This window comes from Sminthopsis crassicaudata, chromosome 3 (genome assembly GCF_048593235.1).
Source record: "Sminthopsis crassicaudata isolate SCR6 chromosome 3, ASM4859323v1, whole genome shotgun sequence".
NCBI classification, from domain to species: Eukaryota; Metazoa; Chordata; class Mammalia; order Dasyuromorphia; family Dasyuridae; genus Sminthopsis; species Sminthopsis crassicaudata.
The window spans coordinates 5,584,667-5,590,911 of record NC_133619.1 but is presented as its reverse complement, the minus strand read 5'-3'; positions in this window follow the sequence as shown (position 1 = coordinate 5,590,911).

Here is a 6,245-nt window from a genome sequence, read left to right as displayed (position 1 = left end):
TACATATTTGCATTTATTTCTTTATATTGATTCTCAATTTCCTTAAATATGCCCTTGTCTCTCCTATTATAACCGAAAACCTTTGAATGTAGGATTGTTTCACTTGTTATATTTGTATTCCTAATTCCTAGCACTGTGCCCGGTACGTAGTGAGTTCTTAAATAAATCATTATTAATTTTGATTGCCTGCAAATGAGTCAGAGACATCTTGTTGCAGCCAGAATGTGCTGATGTGATTTTTAAGCTGATTGAAAGAGGCCGAGCTTTTGGGAAGAAGGAGGTAACAGTTCCCCTGTGGTCAGATCATATCTCAAGAATTGTGCGGGATTTTGGGTACCATGTTTGAAGAAATATCTCTGGAAGCTGGAGATCCTCAAAGGGAAATTAATCAAGATGGTAAAAGGTTTCAAGCTTCTAGTGTTTGAGGATTTAGTGAAAAAGGTCACAATATTTAACTCCTTTGGGTGAAAAGACTTGGGAAAATTAAGGCCTGATAGCCATCCTAGTGCATTTGAAGGCCTGTGGCGAGGAAAAGTGACTGGATACAAGTGTTCCACTTGGTCCCAGAGATCAGCCTGAGGAACGGGGAGGGATGGAAAGATACGAATCTAGGCTGGATTTGAGGGAAAACTTCCTAAGTTCAATAGCTGTCTAAAGTATGAAGCAACAAATTTTTCCCTAGTCAGTGATTTCCACCCCCCCCCCCATTCCCCAGGGAATTCTGTGGGCAATGACAACAAAGTCCAAGGAGGGGAAGCTGGGTGATGTCGTCAAAACCATTGAAGCTATTGATGGCCTCGACTCAAAGAGAGTTTGAAGTTCCCTAACATCGCTTCTTCTTTTTATAACTAAGGAAACTGAGGCACAAAACAACAAGACATTAATTGAGGCAGGACCAGGACAGGAAAGCAGGTACTGCTGACTCTCAGGAGACCAAGTTACAGGGAATATTGGAGAGTTAATGCCTTCATATTAGCCATTTTACTTCTACCATCACACACTCATCTGGATACCACTGAGTCAGGAAGAGGTGAGTCAGGTGCACACGTAGGCCGGCATCCAACCAGGACTAATTACAGGGCAATGGGTTCTTCTTTTTCAGGTCCTATGACAAATGGCATCCTCTTGGGTGGAGCCACTAGTGCCTTTGGGAACGAGGCCGAGGGCCAGTATCCACTTGATCCTGAAAGTGTTGTTTTATGAGAATGGGAAGAACATATTACACAAGTCAGAAAACCCTATCCGGTGATTCCTATGCTAATCAAAGCCATTGTGCAAAGAAAGGCAAAGACCTCGTTGAAGGAGGGCAAACTGACGTGTAAAAAAGTAGCTTCAAGCAAACTCTGTAGTTCTTGTCCTTTGTGCTCAGAGACCAAAATGGCGTCATTGTGTTAGAGTCAAGGTCCAATGTGTCCAGCTGTGGCTGATGGGATCAAGAAGAGCTCAGAATGCTCTGCTCTGGGTCGGGCACAAATAGTCCCCTTGAGCTTTGGGGAGGATTCTCTACCTCTGCATGTCTCGAATTTCTTCTGAGCACTTCCATTCTGTTTTGCTTACAAAGCCCAGCCCCTTCTTTGATGAGGGCACTCTGTGCTGGGGGGTCCTGGGCCAGGGTCTCTCATGTTGCACAAAGATCTTCAGGAATACTGTCAGGGCGTCTAAGTATGGTTCTTCTGACCACTTTGCCCTGGATGAGCTCTCCATAAAACAGTCTTAGAAGCAAATGTATATTAAACCACCTGGCCCACCCATGGGACATTGCACTCTGGGTAGGAGAGGGATAGTGCCTGACAATGTAGTGGGAGAGAAGACCATAGTATGGTACGAAGCACTTCCATTTCCTAGCGTGGTGCTGGACTGTCTGGCTCCACCATAAGGCAGCACAATGGCTCCGCAGACCTTCAGCTTGGTGGTCACCCTAATACCCCTTCTCTCCACACTTTCTGCACAACACAAAGTAGACTGAAAGGCTCTGTAAGAAGAGAAATTCCTAAATCCTGAACCGGTCTCACAGTGGATGGAGTACTGGGCAAGAAGCAGGAGGCCCTGAGTTCAAATTTAGCCTCAGTCACTTATTAGCTGTTAATAATCTCCGTTACTCCCAGTTTCCTCACTATAAAGTGGGGACAAGAACGGCCTTCACCACCCAGGGCTGTGGGGAGGGTGACATGAGATAACATTAGTAAAGCTCTGAGCCCACTGCCTGGCACTTCATGAATCCTTGTTTCCTTTCTCCCTCCCCATCTCTGCTTCCTGCCTCCCCCCTCTTCCTCTAGGTCCCAGCTAAAATCCCACCTTCTACAGGGTTAATCCCAGTGCCTTCCCTCTGTGGATTGTCCCCAGTCATTCCTGACTTGTTTGTTCCCACGAAGTTGTTCATGGTTGTCCCCCCATTATATCCAGGCTCCTTGGGACAGGGATGCTGTATGTTTGTGCCCTCAGCACTGTCCCTGGCACAAAACGGAATCATTGCCTGCTCTTCAACAGTTGCCAGCGGAGGGAGGGCATGATATGCAGTTGCTGCCACCTGCAGGCCCCAGGGATGATGACCAGGACCAAGAACTTTGCCTTGTCCTGCCCAAGTTTCATGGCAATGGATGGAGGGCCTTGCTGGGGTCCAGAAAACTGGAGCCATCTTGAAAAGCTTGGTTCAATATGGGCACGAGCCAGGAGGCCTTGAGACCAGTAAGGCCGAAGACTTAGAGGAAATTCTGGCATTATCCAGAGCGATGGACGGTCTCCACCAAAGTCCTGCCCTGGATGTGCCACAGAAAGAAACAAAATCCAGGTCATTGTCGGCTCACTTTCTGCCTCCCAGGGGCCCAGTCATTGAGCAAACGGTCGCCATTGTTGTCTATGGCAATCACCCCAAAGGTGTGGGCTGGGAATGGTATGCCCCCTTTCTATTTGGGGAAGATAGAAGAGTGGTAGGAAAAACCAGAGACATTCCCTGGAGAAGATGATGTGCAGGAGGGGAATGTGGGGATGACTGCCCTGGAGGTGCAGGAGGCTCAGCCTGGAGAAGGGGAGACTGAGAAGAGGAAGTCGGGGGGAGGAGGCTGAGATCACGATAAGTGCCTCAAGTTGTGAAAGGGATCTCAGCGGAGACAATGAAATATGTTCTGTTCTGCTGAAGGGAACAGAATGTGCAGCCCTCTGCTGCATGTCAGGAAATACTCCATGACTCTCCCAGCTCTGCAGGAATGGAGGAGGCTGTTTTAGGGCCCCCTCCCTTGAGGTCAGCAAGCAGAGGCTGAATGAACACAACCTGGCTGTATTGTAGCAGGGGTGATCTGAGGAAGAAGTGACTCACCTTGAGAAAGAAGGCTAGAGGAGTCTTTTCCAGGTGTCTTCAGATGTTGGAGAGGTTGCTATTTGGGAGAAAACTTAGGCTTGCTTTTCTTGATGCTGGGAAGGCAAATCTAAAAGTGACAACATTTCTGGGAACCAATTTTGGGTCCATTTCAATCCCCATCAAGAAGGACTTAATAACTGGAGCTGCCTCAAAGTAGACTATGCTGCCCTGGCACACAATGGCTTCCCTGAGGTCTTTGAGCAAGGGATTCTGGGGGATATTGAGGAAGGGATTTCTCTTTTGTGGAGGAATGAACTGGATGAGTTATGAAGTCTTGACCAACAGAGAAAGCTTCTGATCATATCATTGTGGCCATAACTCCACTTACTTCCAGAGGGAGGCTGTGGAGCTGGAAGGTGTTCGTTGGGATATCTTTCTCTAATGCTAGAGGATCCAGTCTTTATTCCAGTCTATCTCTCCTGCTCCCTTCCCCACCAGTGACTCCAGTCTCAGTTCCATTAAACCAATTAGTATAAATTAGCATTCACAAAGGGGCTATTTATTTGAAGTTAAAGCAAGAACTGAATTTCCCACATTTTCCCCAATACTTGAGAGTACTTTCCCAGTGGAGAACTTGGCCATACTTAACGGGATTTGTACAAAACACTTGCCCAATCAAATTCACTCCAAAGATGCCATGGCTGAAAAATCAATGAACCTTTGCTATTTCCAGGCTGGCAGCTCACTCAGAATTTTGATCCTGATTGGTTCATTTTTATGGATCCCACTGTGTCCCAAATCTCTGGTGGCTCACCATTTTTTTATTATTATTATAGCTTTTTTATTGACAGAATATATGCGTAAGTAATTTATCAACATTGGCCCTTACAAATACTTCTGTTCCAACTTTCTCCCTCCTTCCCCCCCACCCCCTCCTCTAGATGGCAGGGAGTCCCATACCTGTTAAACATGTTAAAGTATGTTAAATACAATATATGGATACATATTTATACAGTTCTCTTGTTGCATAAGAAAAAATGGATTTAGAAAGAAAGTAAAAATCATAACAAAAATGCAAGTGAACAAGAGAAAGTGCAAATGCTATGTTGTGCTCCACACTCATTTCCCGGAATTTTTTCGCAGGGTGTAGCTGGTTCTGTTCATTACTGAGCAATTGGAACTGAATTGGGTCCTCTCGTTGCCGAAGGTTGGTGGCTCACCATTTTGACCTGTTTGGGTCTGTCTCTAATCTTCATCTAACCGGGAGAGAGAACAAAGATAGAGGCCAAAAACAGAGCCCTGCTTTCATGAAGAGGGAGGGCTGACATCTGGTTCTGTGCCGTGCCTGTTGTCCCTATGACCAGCTTTGACCCAGATGGGAGAGTTGGAACCAAGAGGAAGGCACTGGGTTTCCTGGTCAGCGCCTTTTTCCTGAGCCCCAGTTAGAACTACATGAACCAGCAAGAACCTGTCTCTTCCTCACATGGTTGGAAGACAAGAACACATGAAAAACACCTTTTTTCCCCATTCAGGGCCATGACCTTCTGGAAGCTGGCTCCTCAGCCTCCATTAAGTGGAGGCTTTACATTCCATACCCTGAATTTCCACGTTCCAAGAACCAGGAGCCTGCTGTAGAATCTCATACTTTCTGATGACTCTGGTAAGATTTTCCACTTCTTATCTTCAACATAAAGAAGATCCAACTCACTTCCAGCTGCTCAATGATGGACAGAAACAACTACACCCAGACAAGGAACACTGGGAAGTGAATGTGAACTGTTAACACTACTGTCTATCCACCCAGGTTACTTATACCTTCGGAAGCTAATACTTAACGTGCAACAAGAAAATGGGATTTACACACATATATTGTATCTAGGTTATATTGTAACACATGTAAAATGTATGGGATTACCTGTCATCGGGGGGAGGGAGTGGGGGGATAATTTGGAAAAAATGAATACAAGGGATAATATTATATAAAAAAATTACTCATGCATATATGCTGTGGAAAAAAATTCTAAATAAAAACAAAATGAAAAAAAATTTAAAAAAAAAAGATTTTCCACTTCTGTTTTCTCCCCCCACCCCACCCTTGGTTTTGGAAGCCCTATTCTCAGCTCGTCCGCTCCCTCTCTCCTCTTCTGCACACTTCTGAACTCTCTAAAATGCTTGTTCTCTTCAAATGCAGTGGACATTGCTCATCCATCTTCTGAAATGGCTTTCTATAATTTTGTGTATAGGCACCTCCCTCTCCTTCTACTTACATGTGTCAGCTTCTTGATTGCCTCAGTTTCCTCAGCAGTAAAATGAGCTGAAGAGGGAAATGACAAGTCACTCTAGTATTTTTTGCCAAGAAAACCCCAAATTGGATCACAAAGATTCAGAGAAGACTGAAGTGACTGAGGCACATCAGACATCATGCAAAGCACTGGGGATTCCAAGAAAGACAAAGAGAGTGGCTCCCCTCAAAAAGTTCTTAGTCTGAGGGGGAGACTCCATGCAAGCAGGATCAGGACACATTAAAGATAATTTCCAAGGGAGAACACTGAGATTGAGGTCTGGGGAAGACTGCACTAAGAAGGTGGGTTTTTAAGCAGAGATCTGAAGGAAGCCAGAGAAGTCAGGGGATGGAGATGAAGAAGGAGATCATTGCATGGGGGAGAGAGCCAGAGAGAATGCCCAGAGGATGGTGCATTGTGATCAGCATGGGACAGTGTAAAGAATGAATGGCTGCTACCAGCTGATAGGATGGATGGGGGATAGAATAGATGAATAATTAAGAAAAAAAAGCATTTGTTAGATGATTGTGTCAGTAATTGAAATCAGCACAAAAACAAAACAAAACAAAGCAAACAATGAAAAATAAAATAAAACACAACAAAAACAAAGAAAGGAACAGCCGGACTATGTCCTCTCGGAGCTCTTTTTCAGTGAGAGAGTCCGGGTC